A 26556-nucleotide genomic window follows, 5' to 3' on the forward strand; every position below is an offset into this window, starting at 1 on the left:
AGGCGTGGCTGAAATATTTTTAGAAGTTTAAAAGAAGAAAGAAAAATTCTTCTGAATTAGACAAGATTAAGAGTTTATCTCCGGGGCTGGAGTGGTAATACAGCGAGTAGGGCATTTGCCTTGCGGGAGAGAGGACATGCGATATGGATGGTAGTGGCTGATGACATTTGTTCAACAAATACTTAACGGGAAAGGAGAAAGTTTTACATTCCATAACAGGGCTTCACTCAACAGTTGGAGAGTTATATAATCTCCAGTCCCAGTCAAGTTTTAATTCTCTGTTTGGTTTTTTGGTCACCCAGTGATGCTTAGGGGTTACTCAGGAATTAGTCCTGGCAGTGCTCCAGGAATCATGAGGGCAGCCAGGGATCAAACCCAGTCAGCCGCATGCAGGGTAAGCACCCTACCCACCGTACTATCTCTCCAGCCCCTCAATTCTAAAATTCTAAAATTTTGTTCCTATTAACCAGAGTAAATAATAATGCAGTAAGCAGCATAATATTTTACATTTTGGAGCATAGTATTTATAATAGGACAGCATGAACAAAAGATTCAAGGTCTGACTTAACTGTTTCAAGATTCAAAGTTATTACTGTGTCATGGGCTTTAACCATACACAGCATTCATAAGGCAAGTTCAACTTCAGGGCTTCTGCACAAAAAACTGCAAAACAGGGTTTTCATTTTCTGTTAAGCAGAAAAGGCACTAGAATTGCATGCAGTTATAAACTTTGACCATCATTCAGAATAATGCAGTTAAAAAAATGTTTTTAAGCTTCAGACGTAGAATGAAAAACTTGGACTTAAACTCCAAGTGATCTACTAATTAATGTTTTGGGACATCTTTGTCAACCTGTAAATGGACCTAACATCAGCTCTACTTGCTTCCAAAGGTGCTGAGGAGATCAAATAAGAAAATGTATGTAAATGCACTGTAAGTTTACAAGAGTGGCACATGTCTCCGCTATTTTTTTTTGCTTTTTGAGTCACACCTGGCAGTGCACAAGGGTTACTCCTGGCTTTGCACTCAGGAATCACCCCTGGCGGTGCTCAGGGGACCATATGGGATGCTGGGAATTGAACTCAGTTTGGCCGCGTGTAAGGCAAATGCCCTACCTGCTGTGCTATCACTCCAGCCCCTATGTCTCCGCTGTTTTCTTTCTTGCTACCAAAGAAAGCAGACTTTAAATCAGTAATCTGCTGAGAAAACATGTTGATGTTCAAACCTTCCAGGGACTTGGCTAAACTGGGATAAGAGTGATGACTATTCAGGCAGAGTTCAGGAATCCTAAAATAAATGTATTGGCTATCTGGGTCTTGATGAGGTTGGCATGCTAGTCCTTCCCATTTGGTAAAAGCAAAGACTCTTCACCTACTGAGAATTCCTTCTCACAAATAATAAAAATACCTAAAGCTGAGAGGGTACTGAGCTTGTGTTTTCCTGAGAAAATGCTGTTTGTTTTCGTAATCATCCAAGAGAAACCTGTGCAAATTAAAACGGCAAACCCCACTCCCACAGACACCCCCCAGTCCCGCTTGGCTCGCAGGGCAGCAGGGCCAGCGGGAGACAGCTCAGTGGACACGCTTTGTATGAAAGGGGCCTGGGGTTCCCTCTCAGCACCCCAAGCATCACTGGCAGTGGCATGTGAACAGGCAAGGGAGGGTGCAACCTAACCCCCAACCATGACCTTCTCCTATTTTTGCATACACACTCTGCATATTCAAATAGATATTTATTGGCAGAGTTCAGTTTGCCAGAATTGGGCTAAGGAGGGGTCCTATAGAAAAGACACAGGTCTCATATGTATGAGCCCCTGGGTTTGATCCCTGGCACCAAAAAACAGCCTTGATAGTATACTTTAAAACCATATTCATTGTTTTGGATTAGGGGGCACACACAGTGCTGCTCGGGAATCACTCCTGAAGGTGCTTTGGAGATTATGTGTGGTGCCAGGGATTGAACTGGGGTCTGTCATGTGCCAGGCAAGAGCCTTTACCCCTGCACTATCTCTCCAGCCCTCAAACTACTTTTAAAACATCAATTTTATCATTATTAAATATCTTTTAAAAGTGGAATTGGGGCTGGAGCGATAGCACAGCGAGTGGGGCGTTTAACTTGCACGTGGCCAACCCGGGTTCGATTCCCAGCATCCCATATGGTCCCCTGGGCACCACCAGGAGTAATTCCTCAGTGCAGAGCCAGGAGTAACCCCTGTGCATCGCCAGGTGTGATACAAAAAGCAAAATAATACTAAAAATAATAATAATAAGTGGAATCATTTTGTCAGCATAGAGCAACAATTTAAATGGTGTTTTTTTTTTTTTTTGGTTCTCACCTGGTGATGCACAGGGGTTTTTCTTGGCTCATGCACTCAGGAATGACTCCTGGCGGTGCTCAGGGGACCATATGGGATGCTGGGAATCGAACCTGGGTCGGCCACATGCAAGGCAAATGCCCTACCCACTGTGCTATTGCTCCAGCCCTGCAACAATTTAAATGGGAAGAAAACCTTTGAACATTTGTTACACTCTTTCTAGAAACCAAGCTAGTTGAGGTGTTTGCACCTACATTGTCTATTTAACTCTTATGAGGCTGGTGCTAGCAGCATTTTATAAACAAGGAATGGACACACAAATGTACTAAACAGAATCAACTACTTTTATAAGGACGTTACATATTTCCAAGAATAGTATTTAATCCCAATAGTTCTCAGTTGCACAGAATATAAAACAGCATTTTTGGGACGGAGAGATGGTACAGGGGCTAAGGTGCTAGCCTGGCACGCCGATGAGTCCCATTTGACCCACAGCACCACATACGGTCCCCTGAGCACTGCCAGGAGTGATCCCTGAGCAGAGAACAGGAGTTTGCCCTGAGCACCACACCACTAGGTGTGGCTCAACACCTCCCTTCCTCCCCACTCCGCTTAGAAAATGAAAACGAAAATTAAGAAAAAGAAATGATGGCAGGGGCTGGGTAGCAGAGTGAGCAGGGCACTAGCCTTGCACATGGTCAATCCAGTTTGACTTCAGACACCCCCAATGGACCCCTGGCCACATGTGATCCCTAAGTCCAGAGCTGGGAATAAGCCCTGAGTACGACCAGATGTGATCGCAAAAACACAACAACAAAGAAAATTCATAGCAGAGAGGAAAAATGTATTTGGAAAACTATACCTTAAAATAGTGTGAATCTGTTTGAAAAAAATTAAAAGCAACCAAAAATGTTCTGCTGATATTTACTCAAAAGTTATAACCACAAAAAATGTCAAAAAGAGGAAAGGGGGACATATTGCATTACTTGGATAAGTTCATGGCTGATGGCTATGTGAGTTACTTCAGGAGTCCCTTTCACCCAGTGGAGCAAACACTAAACAGAAGGGGAAAACAACTTCATGTTATATTTTGGTCAGAAATGAAAACACCTGTGCAATAGTACTAGGGGTAGAGTGATCACCCTGAGCACAACCAACCAAGATTTGAGCTCCAGGCCCCATCTGGGCCCCTGAGGCAACAGGAGTGATCCCTGAGCTCAGAGCCAGGAGGAAGCCCTGAGGAACATGGGGTACAGCCCAAAACCAAAACCAAAGAATGAAAACACTTGTGAAATAGCATTGCTTCCTCGGGAGAAGAAAGTGTGCTGGGACACACAGCATACACAGCATGGTGGAACAAAACAGGAAGCATTTTGAGTCATTTGTCCTTTCTTGAAAGTTAAGACAAACAGTAATGTAAACTTGCAGACCCTAAGTCAGTATTTCAATAAAAAATATGCTATCTTCAGTCTTTAAAAATTATGAATTTACGCCCTCGGCCCAGATAAATCCGGAGCCGCTGAGCGCGAATCGGACCCTCTGCGCCTAAAGACTTTGATTCCAGAGATGTAACACGTTCGGGCATCCAGCGCAGCATCCGATAGCGATGCACTGGGACACCGAACTGGGCTACAACTCTGTGCTGCCGGGGGTGGATTTTTTTCCCTCCCCACCCTGTCTTCCTGCACGGAAAGCGGCGGGCCGGCGGCACCCATGTGGCAGGCGCCATCTTCTGTGACTCCAAACCCACAGGTATTCGGTTTTTACTTTTGGGGCTCCCAGGAACTCATGGGAAGGGGGCGTAACCGGCACGCCCTCGGCCCAGATAAATCCGGAGCCGCTGAGCACGAATCGGACCCTCTGCGCCTAAAGACTTTGAATTCAGAGACTTCTTACAGCAATGCACTGAAACTGTGAGCTGGGCTATGTAATTTCTGGCAGAATTTTCCCTGGACTTTATACAGAAATCCAAAACCGCGTGGACGCGACTTAACATTTATAATTGTCTGCAATGTGAAACGGTTCCATTTGAACAGGTCTGACTTGGGGGGGAACTCCAAATAATAACAGTAAGTTTTTGTTGAAATATTGAAGGTTTTTAATGTAGCAGCCACCTTTGGACTGTGAACTAAGCAAAAGCCCCACGCTGGCCGACGCGGCGTGGTGTACACCATACTATGAGGCGCAGGAAGGGGGATGAGGGGGAAAAAGAAAAAAAAAAAAGGGAAAAGGAAAAAGGAAAAAAAAAAGAGATAGAGAGAGTTATGTATTTGTAGCAGTGGGGCTACATATCTCTTCATTTCCAGCAATGAAAAACTAATTATCAAATGGAGTAGGTCTGTCTCTCTTGGTTGGAAACTCCAACAACTATAGTGAGTTTTGTGTTGAATTATGTAATGTAATCAAGGTAAAGAAAAAATGAAGTGAAATTCATTAGTTATACAGTAGGGGGTAGGGGGTGGGGGCGGGGGGTATACTGGGGTTTCTGGTGGTGGAATATGGGCACTGGTGAAGGGATGGGTGTTTGAATATTGTATAACTGACATATAAACCTGAGAACTTTGTAACTTTCCACATGGTGATTTAATAAAAATTTTTTTAAAAATTATGAATTTAAAAAATTTTCAAAGACTTATGAATTAAAATCAGAGCACCTTTTATGCCACAGTGCTTGAGATTGGGGGGTTCAGGGCCACACACACCAGTGCCTTGGGGTCACTTCTGCACTCCTGGCAATGCTGGAGACCACGATGGCCGTTGGGGCCAAACCGATATTGGTTGTGCCTAAGGCAAGCGTCCTAACCCCTCCATGTTATTATCTTTCCAAGCCCCAAGTATGAGATTTGGTCATAATATTATTATCTACTTAAAGATAGAACACGGACCAGAGTGAGCACTGCCAGGTGTAATCTCTGAGGTGGGTATTGTTGCCCCACTCCCCAAAATAAATTTTAAAGTAACAAAAAATACACTATTGGGGCCAGAACAGTAATATAGTAAGTAGGGCAGTTGCCTTGCATCAGCCAACCTGCTTTAGAACCTCGGCTTCCGGTACTGTCCCCTGAGCACCACTAGGTACCACACCACACACACACACACACACACACACACACACACACACACACACACACACGCACACGCACAGTAAGACCAAATCATATTTACTGATAAAATGTTCGGCTCTTCGTGACAGGATAGTAGAGAAGGTGTTGCCTGTTATTTATTTAGTTTTCTAACATCCAGGTGGGCTGTACACAGGAGAAACAGCTGGATGATATTATATTATTATTACTATTTTGGTTTATGGGCCTCACTCCGCGGTGCTCAGGGCTTCTCCCCGCTCAGTGCTGGGGTTGCTCTCAGCACTGTGGGGGAGTCCATGCAGCGTGGGGAGGGAATTGGGCCTCTCACACGCTGTGCAAGCTTTGCACGCACTGAGCACACAGCGCTACCCTCAGCCCTGATTTATCTGTAAAATGATCCTCTATTGACTTTTTTTTTTTTTTTTTTTGCTTTTTTTGGGTCATACCCAGCGATGCTCAGGGGTTACTCCTGGCTTTTGCACTCAGGAATCACTCCTGACAGTGCTTGGGGGACCATATGGGATGCCGGGGATCGAACCCGGGTCGGCCGCTTGCAAGGCAAACGCCCTACCCGCTGTGCTATCGCTCCGGCCCCCCTCTATTGACTTTTGACCAGACTTAAAACTAATGAGACAAAGCACTTGACTACCAATTCTACTCCCTCATTTTTTAGCACAAAATGAAGACATTAAGACTAGATTAGCAAGGTAATTGCAGCATATACTATAGCTTTCAAGTTGAATGCTTAAAAAGCTGTTTCCTAAATCTCTTGAAATCAGGAAGAGAACAATACATTAAACTTCTACATGAAGTCTGATGTTCCTCCCTGGTTTGAAGTTTGAGGAAATACATTAGCCCTCTTTACAGGGCTTCTAACACTGCCAAGGGTGGGGGGCAGTGCCCCCCCAGCAGATGCTGACAGAGCAAGGGTTCTGAGGCTGCTGGGGCCCAGGGCCAGGGGACCATACCTTGTGTGTGGGGAGGCCATGTGATTGATGCTGGGGACTGAATTCAGGCCTCACACATTCTAAGCAAGGGTTCTGCCTTCTGAACCGTTTCCCTGGCCCTACATTAATATTTTGCAAAACACAACCTTTAAAAAATGACAAAACATTGTCCATTCTTCTAATACTTATTTCATGGGAGAGTAAGAGCTAATGAGAATACAAAGGAAAGTCAAACTCTGTCCGTATCCCCCTGTCTCTGGCAACTCAGCAGTCACGCCATAAGCCACCTCTGACTGGAGTCAGATAATCTCATCATCGGCCACCATTCAGAGTCGCACATCCTTCTCTCTCAGAAGGGAGCATAACAAGACACTCGCCATAACCATGCCACCGGGCCCCCCGCCAGGCTGTTTCATTCGGGGTGCCCTGGACGGGGGCGGTGAGACCCCTTCCCTGCCCCAAGGGATACAGCCCTGGCAGCCAAAAACCTCCAGAACTAAAAAAAAAAAAGAGGAAAGAAAGAAAAAGGAAAGAAGTGGTCAGATTTCTAGTAATTAGAAAATACAAATAAAAATGAGCCATTACGCCATGGCAAGATGAGAAACACGGGCAATGCCAGGTGTTGGGGAGTCTGGCAGAGCAGCGCCTGTGGGACATGAATTGGCAGCCATCCGTCTGGCAGGACTGCGCCCCAATACCCCTCCTGAGCCCATGTCACACTCTCCCAGAGGCCTGCAGTGGCCACATACTGGTCTGTTACTGGGAGCACTGTTTACAGTAGCCAGGGCACCCATCACTACGGGAATACAGCACCAATGGAATACTATTACGCTGCAGCAATTAGCTACATGCTAATTTAGGATCAAACAGACAGACATCCTGAAAGCCTAGCTGAGCGAAAACAAAATCAAGAGTAAGATCTACAGCACTACTATATATATATATTTTTTTTTTTCTTAAAGCAAGCAAACATTGAAGAAGGTAAAGGAAGTAAAGACCCTGCTAGGGTTGAAGTGAAAGAGAAAGCAGCAAAGGTTCACAAATGCACGGGTGAGAGTGAGCATCTAATGAATAGGATTTTTACAGAGAGAATCCTATAGCCAAGTTTATTATTAATTTTTGGCCACACCCGGCAGTGTTCAGGGCCTATTCCTGGCTATGTGCTCAGTGGTCACTTCTGGCCACATGGGTTTCCCGGGATCGAATTGGGGTTGGTTGTGTGCAAGGCAAGTGTGATACCTGCTCGGCCCCAACCTATGGCCAAGTTTGTCAAGATTGGTATAGTGAGAAGCTTTGGAATCAAAGAAACATCCCAAATCATCACAAAGTATGTTACAGAGATGCTTCTAGAATGAAGAATGTGTGTCAAACACATCAGAGAGAAGCTTGAGGAATAAGGAAGGAAACTGGAGATAGGACTGAGTCTGAACAGGACTTTACACACAAATGCTAGACTATGTCCATATGACAGAAAATGAAGCACAAATTTAGAATATTTCTCATTCTTGGTTACCTTGATTTATTAAATAAATACACTGAACACCTCTTAAGTACTCTGCTTAAAAATAATTTTTTGCTATTTCTGTTGGAGGTCAATTGTAAAGACTTCAAAACAGATGTAACAGATGTATTAAAGGTGCATTTTAGGGGCTGGAACAATAGCACTGTGGGTAGGGCGTTTGCCTTGCATGCGTCCAACCTGGGTTCGATTCCCAGCATCCCATATGGTCCTGAGCACCACCAGGAGTAATTCCTGAGTGCAGAGCCCGGAGTAACCAACCCTGAGCATCACTGGGTGTGACTCAAAAATCAAAGAAAAAAAAAGTAAAAATAAAAATGAAAAATAAAGGTGCATTTTAAATGAAAGTAGAAGGGAAGACTTTTATCATTTGTTATTGGTGGTTTTTTGTATTTTGGGCCACACCTGGCAATGCTCTGGGGCTTACTCCTGGCTCTGAACTCGACTGACTCCTAACTGCTCTAGGGGGAACCACATGCAATGCTGCAGATGGATCCCAGACCGGCAGGGGGAGGCACGCTTACTACCCACTCTCTCTCCAGCCCAGCTTTATAATTTGTAATTAAATGTAAATATATACTGAGTATTCTAAATGAAAAATTAAAAGCTGAAATAAAGAACTCTGGAGATAGGGCCAAAGATCAGTAGAAAGATTAAAGAGTTTGCCTTGCATGTGACCCTCAAGAAACACAGCACGGAGCAGGAATAAACACGCCCAAGGAGTCACAAAGCACCACTACGTGTGGACCCACATCCCCAAGTACATCTGCCCTCACACAAAAAAAAAACAAAACCCTCAAGTTCCATAAACTTACATAGACACACTCCAGTTGACAGGTAAAACATCTTTTCTGGAAAAAAAAATTGGGGGCCAGAACAATAGTACAGCAGGCAGGGTGTTTGCCTTGTGAGTGGAAAATCTATTCTATCCTCAGCACCCTAGTGGTACCCCAAGACTGCCAGGAGTGATCCCCGAGGCAAAGCCAGGAGTAAGCTCCAAGCAAGGCTGGCTGCTGCCCCCAGACCAAATCACCACAACAAAAGACTTTAAAATTACTCATTTGGGGGTTTGGGGCTACATATCCCCGTGGACCAGGATCAAACCTGTGTCGGCCACACACAAGCTCAATGCCTTACTTGCTATACTATCTGTCTGGCCCCTAAAACAATTTCTTTCTAGAGTCATTTTCCTACTTTATTTGTTCTATGTAATTTTCCCTCCCCCAAAAATACTTCGACTGCTCAGAACAATTCTGCCAGATTTCTGTTTTCTAGAAGATTTTACAAGCACAGTGCTGGCTGCCAATGTAGGTGTGACAGCTAATATGCTCATTACACCACACTGCTAACAAAACTGATTAACACATTCAGTGCAAAGTGAATATTGCTTATCCCAGGCACAGAAAATGCTTTCCAAAAGAACGATGTGTTCCCCTTTTTTACATTCTTAAATGTTAAATCATATACATTACAATATTGCTGAATGAACCCAACACTTAGTCACAAATCTAAAGCTCTAATATTTTAACTCTTTAGTATTCCATATTTGATTGTTTGTGGGTAAGAGGATCAAATGTGAAGACAGGAATGGTTGAAACACCAAACGTCAATACTGGGAAAAGACCCCAGGCTACATGATCAGTAGAATTTCACGGGAGAGAAACAGCTCATTAGAATGTTCAGAAATGCTCACGTGGAGGGCCCAGGGAGATAGTACAGCAGTAGGACATTTGCTCGCACACGGCTGACCCAGGTTCAATGCCCGACATCCCTTATGGTCCCCCGAGCACCACCAGGAGTAATTCCTGAGTGCAGAGTCAGCCTGAGCACCGCCAGGTGTGACCCAAAAAGCAAAAGAAAAAAAAAATCAAAAAACCAAAACAGACGTACTCAAATTCTGTAGTAATTTGAAAATAAAGAGACTTGACATCATCAGAATCATTACCACTAACAACAAAAAAATTATTTATTCAGGCTTTAAAGATATTTAATTCAGTAATAATAACAACAATAACTGTTACTGTTCTGGGCTGGAGTGGTAGCACAATGGGTAGGGCGTTTGCCTTGCACGCGGCCGACGCAGGTTCGATTCCTCCGTCCCTCTCAGAGAGCCCGGCAAACTACCGAGAGTATCCTGCCCGCACGGCAGAGCCTGGCAAGCTCCCCGTGGCATATTTGATATGCCAAAAACAGTAACAAGTCTCACAATGGAGACGTTACTGGTGCCTGCTCAAGCAAATCGATGAGCAACGGGATGACAGTGACAGTGTTATTGTTCTAAACATTGAGTTATGTATTATTTTGGTCCTTACAACAATCCAGCAAACCAAATAATATTATTTTTTTTTAAATCTTTATTGAGCATAATTTCTTCATTGCCAAAGCAACATTTTTTTTTTGTTTGTTTTTGTTTTTTGGTCACACCTGGAGATGCACAGGAGTTACTCCTGGCTCTTCACTCAGAAATTACCCCTGGCGGTACTCAGGGGACCATATGGGATGCTGGGATTAGAACCCGGGTCGGCCGCGTGCAAGGCAAACGCCCTACCCGCTGTACTATCGCTCCAGCCCCAAACCAAATATTATTATTCTCATCTATCCATATAAAATGCAGAATCTTTATCATTGTTTTTAAAGCTGCCAACTGGTTTCAACTTCTACTACAATCCCCTCTTTCTGCCAAACTTTTCAACTCAAAACCTCAACTAATGGCACAGAAGAGTTAAGGTTTGCAGCCAGGTTCAATCCCCTGTACTGCATATAAATCCCCCAAGCACTGCCAGGAGTGACCCCTGAGCACAGGGCCAGAAATAAGCCCTAAGCACCACACTGTGACACAAAACACAACACCCCCACTCCTCCCAAAAACCAAAAAAATACACTCAAATGTATCTCAAAAGAGAAAAGCCTTTCTCTTCTTGGGACAGCCTCCTCCTTCCTTAACTATGACAGAGGAAGCCTTCCAGAACGTTCTCTATTAACACCACCCTCAGGCTTTGTTTTGGTTTTGGCTTGTGGGCCATACTGGGTAGTACTCAAGGCTTACTCCTGATTCTGTGCTCAGGGTCTACAAACTAGGTCTGCCACATGCAAGGCCAGTGCCCTATCCACTGTACTATTCTCCGGCCCCGTTAACAATGGAGAAACAGAACAGGAGGTGAAGCACTTGCCAAGGATGGTGCAGACCCTGGTTCGAACCCCAGCACACACGATCCCCAGAGCACCACCAGGGGCACTCACGAGCTCAGAGCCAGAAATAGCCCATTCACATAAATTAGTAAATAAATAATGCCGAGCTAGTGGGAGCTCTAAGGGCTAGGGAGTATCTATTCCAGATATCTGGAATAGCACTATGAGCATCACTGGGTGTGGTTCAGAAGCATCAAAATAACATAAGCTTTTGTGTCAGCAAATAGAGATCCAGTGCATTCTCAACTGCTCCATCACATTCTGCTTGCTGTCTGAATCCATCTGCACTACTTAACCAGGTCCTAACTGGCAGGCACGGATTCTTGGCTGTAACAAACATGCCGTAGGGTTGGGACCTGGTTCAGAGGGACTGGAGCACAAGCTCTGCAGAACAGTCCCCTGAGCAACGGTGGGAACTGCCCCCAGCACTGCCAGAGTCCCGTCCGACAAAAGAAGAAAATCTTAAACAATGCTAAAAAGAGAACTTCTGTATTCAGGGGTGTGGGATTTTGTTTTGTTGTGTTTTATTTGGGGGGGGGGGGTGTCTCCCAAGCACTGCTGAGGGGTCCTCGGGCCACTTCCGGCAGTAAGTCCAAAGGGGCCAGGTGGTTCAATAGTAGGGGCAGAGAATGTGCAGCTGCTTGGGACCTATGGTTCTGGGGACCACCAGGGCCACCCTGAATGTGCTCCGGAGCCTCCACGGTCATACTCAGCAGCACTAGGGTGGGGGTGGGGATAGGGGCAAACAGTCCCAGGGTTCAAATTTGAATCCCAGTACTTTTGCAAAACATGCTCTCCTGATCCCTTACCAATTGCCCTGGATTGCAGGTTTCCCATGACGTATCTATCTGTCACTGTCACTGTCATCCCGTTGCTCATCGATTTGTTCGAGCGGGCACCAGTAACATCTCTCATTGAGAGACTTATTGTTACTGTTTTTGGCATATCCAATATGCATGGGTAGCTTGCCAGGCTCTGCCGTGTGGGCAGGATATTCTCGGTAGTTTGCCGGGCTCTCCAAGAGGGGCAGAGGAATCGAACTCGGGTCGGCCACGTGAAAGGTGAACGCCCAACCTACAGGACAAATTTCTAGAGTGGAACTGCTGGGTCACAGGGTCTGCACACACAACCCCCAGCAGAGAGCACCCACTGACCTCCAAAGCAGCTCCCACACCCCTCGCCCGGGGGCTCCACTCCTCTTATCCCCACCGACTGCTGGCCACCACACTTGCTTTATACTTTTCAATTTGATTGGTAAAATGTGATTCCAACCTGGCTGAAAACTGGGTATGTTCAGAGCGGAGGCCAGCCAAATCTCCAGCAGACCCCACCCACACCAGCTGTACTGCCAGCAGAGAAGTGGCCCAGCATCACGTCTCCAAAACATACACGATACTGCCGAAAGCTTCGCAGGCAGACTGGTCTGGGAAGAGAACTCTGGGCTTCCTGCAATGGGGCAGGCCGACTCCCATCACTACCTGCAGCCAGACCCAGCTCCACAACTGAACATCACCAAACTGCAGAGCCACCAAACTATATACATAGTGCACTGTTGGGTAAAGAACGCCTCAAGACTTCACAGTACTGTCAGCCCAGGAGTGTCACAGCAAATCTGATGGGAAAGTCGCACAGAAGATCACCAAGCTCAATGAACCTGAACAATGAGACAGAAGGCCTACCTGGCTCCAACCAGCCCAGGGCATGCTCAGACAGTGACTTCAGGAACACCACTGTGAAACATAACAATCATCACAAATTTACCACTTGCCTTTGTGTTGTAACAAGCAATAGGAAATAGATTTATTTGTGCCTGCGCGGGAGCGGGCTGGCGTGGGGAGTGGGAACCCGGGGATGCTGGTGGAGGTAAGGGCACTGAGGGTGGGACTGGTGGCGGGATCAGTGCTGGAACAGTTAATGCCTCAAGCAACTGTATTATAAACAACTGGGTAAATCACTGTGCTGAAATTTAAAAAATAAATTTAAAAAATTTAAATTAAAGTGATTTTTAGTTTCCCTTTTCTGTAAATGATTAGGATTACTGAATTTATCGTTTAGATATTTTCAATTCATAAATGACAAAGGGGAAAAAATTCAAGCACAAAAACAATATAACTGAGGGATTTTAGCATAGAGGAGACAATAATGCCAATACAAATGAATTGGATCTTTTTATGAAAGCACCATTAATATCCTTCAATTGAAATAAACTATTAGCCTTTTCAATCTATGCAATACACTTTGAAAATGTGTATTTATTGAATAAATGTGGTATGTAGATGTGGTATGTATATATTTAATGTGGTATGTATATATTTAAACTGTATGAATTTAAATTGTTCAATGTCACATTGATAAATTTATATCTTGGATTATAATTGTTATAGCAGTATCTATTATAATACATTATTATAGTATATTATCTATATTCATTATACTAGGCAGTATACAAATTTGTATCAGTAAGGAGCCCGGAAAGAGAGTTCAAGTGACAGAGCATGTGCTTAACATATCTACGAATCCGTCATGGACCTTGGCATGCATGGTACCAGTCTACCATGCGATGTAGCCCTGAGGCCCCCGGCACCATCTGTCCAAAGCACTGCTGACCTGCCAGGCCCACATGGGGTTGAGTTCTGCTGTAAGTGGCTCTGGGTCCCCTAAGCACCATCGGGCACAGCCCCTACTTTTCTTTTTTCAATAAAGAAAAAAAAAATTGTGTTTCCTGGCCCATACCCTGCAGTGCTCAGGGCTTGCTCCTGGCTCTGTGTTCAGGCATCACTTTCAGCAGGGCCTGGGGGAACCACACAGGGTGCCGGAGATCGAACCTGCCCCTAAGTAATAAAAGTTTAAGGAAATTTACTTGAGAAATAAGAACCGTGACGGGGAGAGAGCCAGTCAGATGGACACACGAGTTTCCCCAGAGAGAGCTGTGAGGACACAGCTCAGGCTGATGTGTAGGCCAATACCAGGGAGGAGAACGAACCAACATTTTTTTAAAACAAGAAACAAATTTGGGGGCTGGAGCGATATCACAGTGGGTAGGGCATTTGCCTTGCACGTAGCCGACCGGGGTTCGATTCCCAGCATTCCATATAGTCCCCTGAGCACCGCCAGGAGTAATTCCTGAGGGCATGAGCCCAGAGGAAGCCCTGTGCATCGCCGGGTGTGACCCAAAAAGCAAACAAATAAATAAATAATTTTTTTTAAAAAGGCTGAAGCTCATAACTAATACATTAATAAATTCCCCTCAAAAAATCCTGCAATTCTCCGGCAGCTGTGCAACCCACCCCCAGTCCAGCTCCCCCTAGGCCAGCAGCCCCCGCACAAGCACCATGCATCTTCGGACTCGCCCCTCTGTGGGCCGCTATCTCAGCATCAAGCCCGCTGACGTTCGTGTGACAGACCCTGAGGAACAGCCCCACGTGCTATCGATGAAGCTTCCTCCAGGGCTCAGTGGCCCTGTACGTGCAGTTGCCAGCAGATGAGGCTGGCATACAATGGCTACGGGATGCAGCAAGGAAGGAGGCCCTGCAGCAGAAACAGCAATGAACGATTCTGCCTGTCTGTGCCTTTTTTATTTCATTTTATTTTATTTTTCTTTTTGGGTCACACCCGGCGTTGCTCAGGGGTCACTCCTGGCGGTGCTCAAGGGACCATGTGGGATGCTGGGAATCAAACCCGGGTCGGCCGCGTGCAAGGCAAACGCCCTGCCTGCTGTGCTATCGCTCCAGCCCCCTCTGTGCCCTTTAACCTCACGTCCCAGCCAGCACCCTTCCTCTGTGTATCTGAGGTGCTGTTTTAATAGTGAAGGCTTTTTAAAAAGGGATGAATACATAAGAAAAATAACAGCTGGGGGAGGGGGCAACTCTCCTTTGTCTAGACGGGGAGCATAGATCCACAGACTGAGGGGCTGCAGTGCCCATCCTGTCCCCAGCACCTGCTCTCACTGGAGAAGGGAGACTCCTAATATCTTGTCAGGGCAGGAAGCGATTCGTTTGGGGGATGGAAGGAGTCTCCCTCCCACATCAGGAATAAAATTTATGATGCGAATTTTAAAAAGTTATAGTGGATAGGGTGCTTGCCTTGCACAAAGCTGTCCTAGGTTCGATCCCTAGCATCCCATATGGTCCCCCAACTCTCGCCAGGAATGAATGATACCTGAGAGCTGCCAGCTATATCAACAAAATGAATTTTCTTCTTAATTCCTATAATTCTCAACGAAAATACATATTCCTTGTTGTACATACTGAACCTTGAAACTTAATTTCAAAATCCAAAACTCCTGCTACTTGAATATGACCACATATTCAAGTCCGTACAAGTGAGCACATGGCAGATCTGATGCATCAGAATCTCTCCCGCATCAGAGACTGGGAGAGTTAAGGAACAAACAGGAAAGGGCAGCACACCAATGGAACGAAGTGCCAAGTCAAGCTACACCTTGTCTTATTCACATCAGTTCTGGAAAAGCTGATGCAAAGGTAGAGCTTGTCATTTGGCGGGAGGGATATGTGAGCGTCACATAAAGCAGTTCCGACTCCCGGCACCAGCTCTATCTCACACTCCTTTCAGAACTCGGCCAGCAGGAGAGGCACTGCCGGGTTCTAAAGACAATGGCAAGAAGCTCTGCATTCTGATGGGGGCTGAGGGGGGACGAAGACCAGCTTACTGGGCTCTAACCGATGCCAGGCCGCCCTGCTAATCCTCCCAAATCCCAGTGCTGGGGTGGGGGGGGGGGAGACAGAAAGCAATCCAAGATGGAATCAAGGTCAGCGGCTCTGGATTATGGGTCGAATCATCCGATTTGAACAGAGTGAGGTGGGGGATGGGAGGCACCGAACAGGGGAAGGGGATGTACAACCAGCACATTGATAAAAACACCATCTTTATCCCTGATCCTTCTAGGAGCTAGCCCACATCTGCCCCCAGTCACTTGCCAGCCCAGCCTGCAGGGAAGGCAGAGAGTAGCAGGCATTTTCACACACGCAGCCTGCAAGAGATGCTTCGAGAGTGTAAATTACTAATTAGCTCAACAGAAGACAAAGAGAGAAAATACCTGTCACAGACTGCTGTTTACAACTTGACACGTAATAAAAACAAGCCTGAAAATTCCAGAAGAGCGTCTTACTTTTCACTTCTATTAAATGAAAATGGCAAAGGAAAAGCATTATAGTTTAAAAACTGCCCAAATCTCAGAAGCAATAATGTATGACTAGGAAGAATGCTTTCCAAATAATTTGTAATTTTCTCATCCTTATGAGAGCAAAGTGTTTTTAATTATTACAATCAGTTTTAATAAGGAGCTATATTTCATAGCTTTAAGAATTGCTTAAAGAGGGGGGAAATAAAGGAGCCCACAAGTAATTTACATCTGCTAGAATTCAGCTACTAACCACTTCAACAAAATCAGACAGGCTCATTCTAGAGGGCATGATTGCATCAATTGGACAGTCTTCCTTTTTAATAAAGATTGAACATGAGGGACCAGGGAGATGGGATGAACCTGTCTTGCACGCAGGATGCAGGGATTGGATCCCTGGCACCACATGGACCCAAGCAACACCAGAAGCAACTCCCAAGCATACAGAGCTAGAGTAACGCTACTGGGTGTGGCCTAAAAATGGGTGGGGGAGGCTATGAACAATGAGCTGAAAGGTGTGAATAAGGTCTATTCAATCTCCTGCAATGAAAGCAATTGGAGATTTCAAAAACATAGGCTTAGGGGACTAAGGTGAGGGAGATAATAGATATTTTAAATATATTCTCCTACCATAAGGCAAATTTGTGTTCATCTCAACCAATGTTCCTTTTCTTTTCTTTTCTTTTCTTTGCTTTTCAGGTCACACCCAGTGATGCTCAGGGGGCACTCCTGGCTCTGCACTCAGGAATTACCCTTGGCCGTGTTCAGGGGACCATATGGGATGCTGGGAATCGAACCCGGGTCAGCCTCGTGCAAGGCAAATGCCCTACCCGCTGTGCTATTGCTCCAGCCCCTCCTTTTCTTTTCTTTCCTTCTTTTTCTTTCAGCATTGGGAATAGTGCTGAGGTTCTCACACAAACAAGACTAGAAATCTATCACGGAGCTACAGCTCTGGCCCTCAACCAATAATATTATTATTTCTTTATGAGCCACTTATTTTTTTACGTTTTATTGGATCACCGTGAGATAGTTACAAACTTGCATGATTACGTTTCAGTCACAAAATACTTGAGCACCCATCCCTCCACCAGTGCACATTTTCCACCACAAAACACTGTTCCCAGGATCCCACCCGCCACCCTCACCTCACCCCACTCCCTGCCTCTGTGGCAGGTACCATCCTTCTTACTCTCTCTGATTTTGAGCATTATGACTTGCAATACAGATACTAAGAGTTTGGCCCTTGGTCTACTTTCAGCACACATGTCCCATCCTGGGCGATGCCCCCAATCGTCATTTAGCGTCAACCAATATTCTTAAGACAATTCATTTTGCCCTTAGATCTCTTCCAGGTCTTTGAAGGACCATATGAATCGTCAAAAAGGGATGGAGCACTAGGAGAGCGGGTAGGGCGCCCGCCTTGCACATAGCATCCCATACGGTCCCCTAAGCCCTGCCAGGAGTGATCCCTGAATGCAGAATCATGAGTAAGTCCTGAGCACTACCGGGTGTGGTCCAAAACCAAAAGCCAAGAAAATTTCAAATAATACATTTACTAATGGTTGTGTGGCTAGGGGTCAGTGGCCTTGGCCCTGTTTCTCAGTGAATAATTTGCCACGCATCACCAGCAGCTGGTATGTCCTGCAGCTCTGCCAGTGTGTGACTGCCCTTGCCAGGGCCTAAAGAGGTTCCCAGCAGAGGGGTTCTAGGATGAACAGGTTCTTGTGGGCCTGTGTGGGGTTCTTCTGGAATGGAGGCAACGACTGGCACACGGTACTTGCAGGCCATTCCCAGCCGTACTGGGGGACCATGTGCTGCCGGGGATCAAACCTGGGGTTCCATTATGCAACCTATGCACTCCCAGAATATCACCGTGAACAGTGTTTGTCTTTCACAAGTAAAGGCTGTTTACAGAATAAACTAAATACAACAAAATATAAAAACCCCGCTCTAAAGCCAGTACTAAGATGCCTTTCACTCTGTGCCCAACTAAAATCAAGCACAAGCCAATTTGCTGGTAACACTTAAAGATTCTTCCTTTTAGTACTTAGGTCCTGGAGCCAGGCATATAGCATGCCTTGCACATGTGAGGGCCTGGGTTTACTCCCCAGCACTCTTTAAAAAAATGTTTAAATATCAAGGTCTTAATATCCATTTGTTTCCTGATTAACTAGCTTATCAATGCTCAAGTGAGGGCCAGAGACAGCGGAGAGATAAATTGCTTGCCCTGCATATGACTACCCCAGTTAGATCCCCACTATTATACGGTTTCCCCAAACACCACCAGGAATGGCTCCCAAGCACAGAGCCAGGAGTAGCCCCAGAACCTCCCCCCACCAAAATATACAAGTGAGCAAGGCAACAGCCCAGAGGGCAAGAATTCATGCTGTGCATTCAAGAGATACGGATTCATCCCTGTCATTACACAACAACCCTGCTAGCACAGCTGTTAGTGGGCCCTGAGCACTGCTGGGTGTGGCCCTTCCCTGAGAGGAATACTCAAAACAAGGAAAAATTATAGACGATGTAAGGGAAAATGAAATAAGTTTAAATAAGGATATATAGAAGTTTCTGCATCATTTTTGCAACTAATTAAAAAAATAAAGAGAAAAGTCAACCAAGTGTACATATACATTATATATGTTATATATATATATATATATGGTCATTGTGTGCATCTCAAATTTTCCACATACTGGTTTCATGCTGGGCACTCTGTAAACAGGATTACTCTTTTGTTTTGCTTTTTTTTGGGGTGCTTAGGGCTTACTCTTGGCTCTGCATTCAGTGATACTCGTGTGGGGCTTGGGAGATCATATATGGTTCCAGGGATTAAAACTGGGCCCACCACATGCAAAGCAGGCACCCTTCCTGCTGTACTATCACTCTAGCCCAATTACTCATTAAAACAATAGTAATAATAAATCTAGGCAGAGAGATAGTTCATGTATTAAGGCCCTTGCCTTGAACATGGCCAACCCTGGTTGATCTCTAGCACTATAACAGAGCTTGAGCATTTATATGAGTGACACTCCATGAGAACAGAGTTACAAATAATCTTGGGCCAGAGGAAGGGGGCTTGCCTTGCCCATGGAGGATCTGGACTAGATCCCCATGCCCCATATGGTCCCCGAAGCCCTGACAGGAGTGATCCTTGAGCGAAGAACAAGGAGTAAGCCCTCCCCCCAAACAAAATGAGGTGAAGGATAACTTCTCAACTGTCAAGCAGAGGCAACACCAGCGCAACAAAGCAGATACTGCAAGAGAAACGCCAAGGTTCCAATCCATCTCCATAATTTGCCAGAGTCTATCCTCTGATCTTAAGTATAAACAAATCATTTGGTTAGAATTTAACCAAAAAATCCAGTAGCATCAGTACTAAAATATTAACTATCAAACAAGCAGTTGTAGAAATGTCTTAGTATAACATTGAGCAAGTGATGAGTCTCGAGGTGTCTCTATCTGGAAATGGGAACTGCAGAACTCAGATTGGTGGAGAGAATAAATGTTACAATTTGCCAAAATCTTAGGACAGTGTCTAGCATGAAAGCACCACACATGGGTCAGTTATTAACTTTATTAAAACCTTATGGACTAATAAGTATTTAGGAATACTGCAATACAAAGAATTTACTAAAAGATTAAGAATGGCAAGAGAATAGAAACACAAATAAGGTACTGTGTTCTGGTTAGAGAAGATAGCTTTCGGGGCTGGAGCGACAGCACAGCGGGTAGGGCGTTTGCCTTGCACGCAGCTGACCTGGGTACAATTCCCAGAATCCCATATGATCCCCTGAGCACCATCAGGGGTAATTCCTGAATGCAGAGCCAGGAGTAACCCCTGTGCATCGCCAGGTGTGACCCCCGCCCCCGCCAAAAAAAAAAATAGACAGCTTTCCTTTTAGAGAAAACAACAAAATGCTAGAACAAGTTATCTACAAAGGAAACCACATTACCACTTAAGATTTATAAAAAGCAGGATAAATTTTTATCTACCTGGGATGATTAAAGTGGGGTACTGACTGAAGTTGCAGGATACACTAGAGGTCTTTTCAAGGTCTCTTGTCATCCAAAGACTCTATAATTAATGGAAAAAGCAATTATATACCACTTACTCGTTCAAATTCAAAACTACAGTTAAAACATTTTTGCTTTGCAAATAAAATTACAAATAAAACTAAATTGAGAATTCTATTTAATAAATAGATGTGAAGACTGAATTTATCTGAGTCTTTATTAATAAGTAGTAGTACCTAAATTAAAAGATTATCCATTTTTAATTTTAGAAATATCAGTTGAGGACTGGCCATCTGCAGGATAATTCTCCATGAGGGAGATTACCCCATATCTTAACCTGAGATGTGCACTCTTGGCCTTTTTCCCCTCTGGAGAAGACATGTTCTCTCTTGAATATGCATTTCTCTCTTTCTCCCCTTTCCATTTCTCTAAGTGAATTTCTTTAAATAAAACTATTTTACCTCAATAGAAAAAAAAAGCCATTTGTAAAGAAAACAGGTTTAGAAGACCATGAGAGCATGCAAAAATACATAAATAGGCTCCAAATAAATGCTTTCCTTCTCTTCATAAAGATACCAACTATAAAACAATTATCATAAAATGGCAAAACAACGCAGAGTACAGCCTACTCGTAACCAAACACACTCAGGGAGACGGGAACATGCACCCCTCAGCCTTCAGAAACAGGTACCTACAGCGATTCTAACAGAAATTCAAATTTTTAAACTAGTTCTCTTGGAACATAAAAGCAAAAAAGAGCCACTTTTAAAAGACCTCTGTCAAACTCCTAATTCCATCTTCCCACTTTGAACACCAGCTGAAACAATCCAGAATCTAAAATCTAGAACACGGCTGATTAAACCCAGAAACATTTAAAATCCTTCACGATTCACAGACATTAACAATCATTGTTTCTTACATGCACAAACCAAAATCTCACCTTGAGTAAATATTACAGATGCATTAACATAACCTTTGCTGTTTATGGCATTACCTTCAAAAGAGTGGCAATCCAAACTTCACCCAACTTGGAAAGAAAAGACTCTTTGAGTAACTGAACATATATTCATGAAGTAACATCACCTAAGGGTCTGAAGAACAAGGCTGAGGGACATGAACTCAGCTGCAAAGCACCTGACCAGCATGTGAGCCTTTGGGTTTAATCCCCAGCACCCCATGGACCACAAGCACCAAGCTAAGTGCAGCTCCTGACCACCCGGTGCAGCCCAAAAATCAAAAGGGAAAAAAGATAGTCCCCCAACTTTGACCCTTAAGTAAATAACATGCTATTCTTTGGCAACAAATGCAATGCAACATCTATATTTCGTTTGGGGGCCACACCTGGAGGTGGTCTGGGTTACTCCTGGCTCTGCACTAGGCAATCACTCGCGGTGGGCTCCGGGGACCACATGGGGTGCCAGGGATTGAACCCAGGTGCTTCATGTGCAAGGCAAGTGCCCTTACAGCATTATTATCTCTCTGGCCCTGATACACTCTTATTCGGGCTAAATGTAAAAGCTTCAGATTAAAAAAAAAACAACAACAACAAAATACTCTGAGAATAATATAAAATTTGCCCCAAATTTCTTAAGTTCCTTTTACTCCCCAAAGGTGGTGTAAAAATCAAAAGCTCGTAGCAAATTCGTTTTAAGAGGCATGGGGCTACCCCAGATTTTCAGTTTCCGTTATCTTAGAGGCTTCTGCCCAATACAAATAATTAACACATTCATTGTTTACTATGACAGGTTCTTTTTTTTAAAAAAAAGAAACCAAAAAACCCTCCACTGGTCTGCGAATGCCCCTTCCTTGATCCCCTTCCGTTACATGCCTGAGTTACCCGCTGACAAACGAGCTGTCCCCCGGGGCTGCCGGCCCCGCCGCCCGGACGGCCGGTCTTGCCCCTGGAAACTTCCCGGCCCGCGCCCTTCTCCGCCGGACCTCCCAGTCTTCTCCGGACGCTGGGGCCACAACTGGGCAAGAATCGGGTAGATCTGGCCAAACAAAAAGCTTCGCCGCAGCAGTGGGCTCCGAGCGAAAATGCAAATGCTGCCCATAAAACACGCGAGCGGCGGCTGTCACACGCGCCCGCCCCGCCCGCGGCCCGCGCGGCTCCCGACCCCCGCGCGGCCCGGCGCACAATCGCGCCCCCGGGCCGCGGGCGGGGCTGCGGGGCGCCCGGGGGGAGCAGGAGGCTTCTGGCATCTCCCACCGGACGGACAAAAGGACTCCGCAGTTCCGACCCACAGTTGAGCCCGCAACAAAGAATTCCTTCCCCGCACGCCCCCTCCAGCCTTACTTTCCGGCCCCCCGCGCGCGCCCCCGGCCCAGCCCAGGTCGCGTTCCACTCACCGTGGCTCCTGCGGGGCCCCCGAGGCTCCCTGCGCTGCGGCCTCCGCGACGGCGTCGCCCGCCCGCCCCGCGCACACCGTCCGCGGCGGCACCCCGGGGCGCGCCCGTCCGACCGCGCGCGGGGCCCCGTCCGCCGCGCCCCCATCTCCGCCCGCCCCCGCCGGACCCCGGCCGTCACCCCGGCTCCCGGCGCCCCCAGCGCCCCCTCGGAGCCCACCTGGCCGTGCCCACCCCGCGCCGCACTAGTTCACACCCTCGTCACGTCGGGCTCGCCGTCACTCCCCTCCGCTCCCAAGTCCAGCCCGGCCCGGCCCCCGCGCCCGCGCTCCCAACTCAGCTCGGCCCCCCGGCCCGCCCCGCGCCCCGCGCCCCGCGCCGGCCGTCGCCGCCCCCGGCCGACCCCCGCCGCGCGCCTCCCGCCGCCCGCGCGCCGCCTTTGTCGCCCCGCGCCCGCCGAGCGAGGCGGCTTTAAAGGGGAGGGCGCGGAGCCGGGACTCCAGGCCCCGCCCCCAGCCGCAGCCGGCCAGCCGCGGCCGCCCCGCCCGGCCCGGTGCCCGGCCCCCGCGGCCCCCAGCGACCCCCGCGCCCCCGCCCCCGTCTATTTACCGCCATCATCAGCACGCGCGAGCTGTCACCGGGACGCGAGACGGCCGCGCGGGCCCCGCCCCTTCCCGCCCATTGGCCCGCCCGCCAGGACCCCGCCCCCTGCCCGCCCATTGGCCCGCCCGCCCGGGCCCCGCCCCCGGCCCCGCATTGCGCCAACAGCGCCGCGCCGGGCCCCGCGCTGGCGCTCGCCGCCTCTCGGAGCGTTCCCGCGGCGGGCGCGAAGTTTCGGGGCGGCCGCGGGCGCGGGGCCCTCGGGGCCGGGCGTAAAGGGGCGGCGGCGTAGAGAGGCGATCTGCTCCGCGGGGCAAAGCTTGGCTGTAGCTTAGGAGGGTAAATAAGCAGGTTTCCAGACAAAGAGACTCTTAAAGGTGCAGTCCTCCGTCCGTCCCTCCTCCTTAAAGGGCCAGAGGCCCCCCGAGCCTGTCTCCGCAGCCTGGTCCCCAGCCCTTCAGTCGGCGGAACCGGCATGAGAATTTTACCTAAGTTCCCGCACTTCTTTTATAGAAGCTCTTTTAATTAACGTGGTCCACCCACTGCCAATGCGAAAAGCCTTTCACTATCCTGTTTGTGTTTCTGCTTTGTTCTGTTTAAAGATCAAGCTATTTTTGCCCCGGATCATTCCGAAAGTAGCAGCCTCCAAACCGTAGGTTTCCAGAGGCAGCGTTTGCTAAAGTTACTTACTATTGGCTCCTAAACGATTTAGCACGTGTTTTTGACTTTTTGCCACTTAAGACCAGGCGGTATTCAGCTGTTTTAGGAAAATCCTCTAAATAAGAGGGTCCACGCAGTAAACGATAATTCTTCCTAAGGGATAGAACCCTTAGGAAAATGAACAGCTGCTACTTCTGCCTGGGAAAAGGCGGCCTTCCCTGTCAGCCTCCTGGGTGCAAAGTCTTGACATAACTGACGGGTGTGTGTGTGTGTGTGTGTGTGTGTGTGTGTGTGTGTGTGTGTGTGTGTGTGTGTGTGTATCTGTGTGAGTCTCCTGGGTGCAAAGTTTTGACATAACTGACGGTGTGTGTGTGATGTTACCCCAAACAAGAACATCATCCAACGTATAGTTAAAGCAGATAAGTCCTGACATAACTAACGGGGTGGGTGTGTGTATCCTGGGTGCAAAGTCTTGACATAACTGACGGTGTGTGTGTGTGTGTGTGTGTGTGTGTGTATCCAGGGTGCAAAGTCGACGTAACTGACGGTGTGTGTGTGTGTGTGTGTGTGTGTGTGTATCTTGACATAACTGACAGTGTGCGCGTGTGTGTATGAGCGCGCGAGCATTTCCTGAGTGCAAAGTCTTGACAGAACTGATGGTGTGTGTATGTATGTTTGTGTGTGATGTTACCCCAAACAAGAACATAACTGACATGTGTGTGATGTTACACCAAACAAGAACATCATCCAACATATACTTAAAGTAGATAAAGGCTTACATTTAATTAGTTTAAAAAATATATAGATTAAGCATATGCATTATCAGCTACACGAGTTCAAGGCTGGACACTTGTAAGGATAAAATAAACAACAGCCAGAAAACAAAAAAATTCAGAAAAAGGGAAACAGCATGTGCAGGTCTAAGTGTGACATTACAAAACCTCCAGCCAGGTGAGTTTATTGTAAAACATTTCCCAAGCAATTACACTTAGACATTTTAAAGAAATATGATGAAGACCCTGAGATTTATTTAAATAAGAACTCTGAACTAAATGTAGATCTAAAATGTAGTGTACCCTTTGTTAGTTTATCACCTTTAACATAATTGTCCTTAAGAAATTGTTATGAGGCCTGAGCACTCGTACATTGGGCAGGAAACTTGCCTTGCCTACGGCTAGCAGACCCGGGCTTGGATCCCCCACCACACCGTACAGTTTCCAGAGTACTGCCTGAAGTGATCCTTGAATGTAGAGCCAGGAGGAAATCCTAGACACTGCTAGGTGTGGCCCCAAAACAAAACCAAAAGAATTCTTACTAAGTTTGCAATATTTCCTGCTGGATCCAAGACCAGTCTTGGAGAATAAAGATTGTGTTAGGTCCTTGAAGTGCCTAACAACAGGTGCTCTTGAGTGAAGGATTTTGGAGGATGCCTTGATCAAAGCTTTTATTTTTTTTTTTTTTTTGGGTAACACCTGGCGATGCACAGGGGTTACTCCTGGCTCTGCACTCAGGAATTACTTCTGGAGGTGCTCAGGGGACCATATGGGATGCTGGGAATCGAACCCAGGTCGGCTGCATGCAAGGCAAATGCCCTACCCGCTGTGCTATTGCTCTAGCCCCATTGATCAAAACTTTTTCAAGTAAAGCCTTACATGCCTTGTCACTGTGATGACATTTTCGGTCATGCTACAAAGTAACAATGAGAAAAGTGCTGTCTTAGCCCAAAGGAGGGTAAGGGCACCAACTCTATTGGTAGTAAAGGTATTTTCGGAGCCACCCACTCACAGGAAAAGAGTAACAGGTTTCACTTATTAACTTAGTCCTTTGACTTAGTCCTTTAACCCAAACTAAAATGTTTGTGGGGTGGAGTTCATGCCCAATTCAATCAGCTTAATGGCTGAACAAATAGCTATACTAATATATTATTAAAAATAATACTAAAATAAATAAACAAAAATTTAAAAAAAAATTTTAAGTTTGTGGGGTGAGAGTGATAGTACAGTGGATACGATGTTTGCCTTGCACGCAGTCGGCCTGAGTTCGATCCCTGGCATCCCATATGGTTCCCTGTGTATCACCAGGAGTGATTCCTGAGTGCAGGATTAAACCCTGAGCATCGCTGGGTGTGGCCCAAAGCCAAAAATAAAACAAAAATTGCGTTCTCGGGGGCTGGAGAGATAGCACAGCGGGTAGGGCGTTTGCCTTGCACGCGGCCGACCCGGGTTCAAATCCCAGCATCCCATATGGTCCCCTGAGCACGGCCAGGGGTGATTCCTGAGTGCATAGCCAGGAGTAACCCCTGTGCATCGCCAGGTGTGACCCAAAAAGCAAAAAAAAAAAAAAAAAAAAAATTGCGTTCTCGTGTGTGATTCAATTAAAAAAATTTTTTTTTTAATTTAAGTACCTTTGGGACAGAGACCAAGCTCAAAGGGCTCCAAAACATGCTTTGCATGCACAGGCCCTGGGTTCCATCCCAAGCACCCCAAAATCCCCTAAGCACATCAAGGAGTGTCCCCAAGTACCTGTGGATTTGGTTCCCAAACCAAACATGAATGAATGAATGAATGAATGAGCAGACACCAGCCTGTACAACCAGAGGTCATGCAGAAAGCACGTCTGCTCCTTAGCTAAGTGTGAGGCTTTCTCCTGAGGGGAGAGCAGCATAGAAATGTCTGAGTTTTCAGCTGAACTGGTAACTCTTTCCATGGAATCAAAAGATAATTTCAATTTTCTTTCAATTA

General features: G+C 46.4%; 1 protein-coding gene across 5 annotated transcripts in view; it reads right to left on the bottom strand.

The window, feature by feature from the left end:
- USP49 (ubiquitin specific peptidase 49) overlaps positions 1 to 23221 on the bottom strand; it is a 73425-nt gene extending 50204 nt beyond the window's left edge. Inside the window, exons 1-2 of one of the 5 annotated variants that reach the window (XM_055134272.1) lie at positions 23165 to 23221; positions 20189 to 20270 (exon numbers count right to left, since the gene is read on the bottom strand). The gene's annotated coding sequence lies outside the window, so the exon portion shown is untranslated. Of the gene's footprint in view, positions 1 to 20188; positions 21833 to 22558; positions 22821 to 23164 lie in introns of those variants that run through there. The other 4 variants (XM_055134269.1, XM_055134271.1, XM_055134273.1 and 1 more) reach the window with 4 other exon arrangements.
- Between the last annotated feature and the right edge of the window lie 3335 nt (positions 23222 to 26556).

Source organism: Sorex araneus, chromosome 4, assembly GCF_027595985.1.
Source record: "Sorex araneus isolate mSorAra2 chromosome 4, mSorAra2.pri, whole genome shotgun sequence".
NCBI lineage: Eukaryota > Metazoa > Chordata > Mammalia > Eulipotyphla > Soricidae > Sorex > Sorex araneus.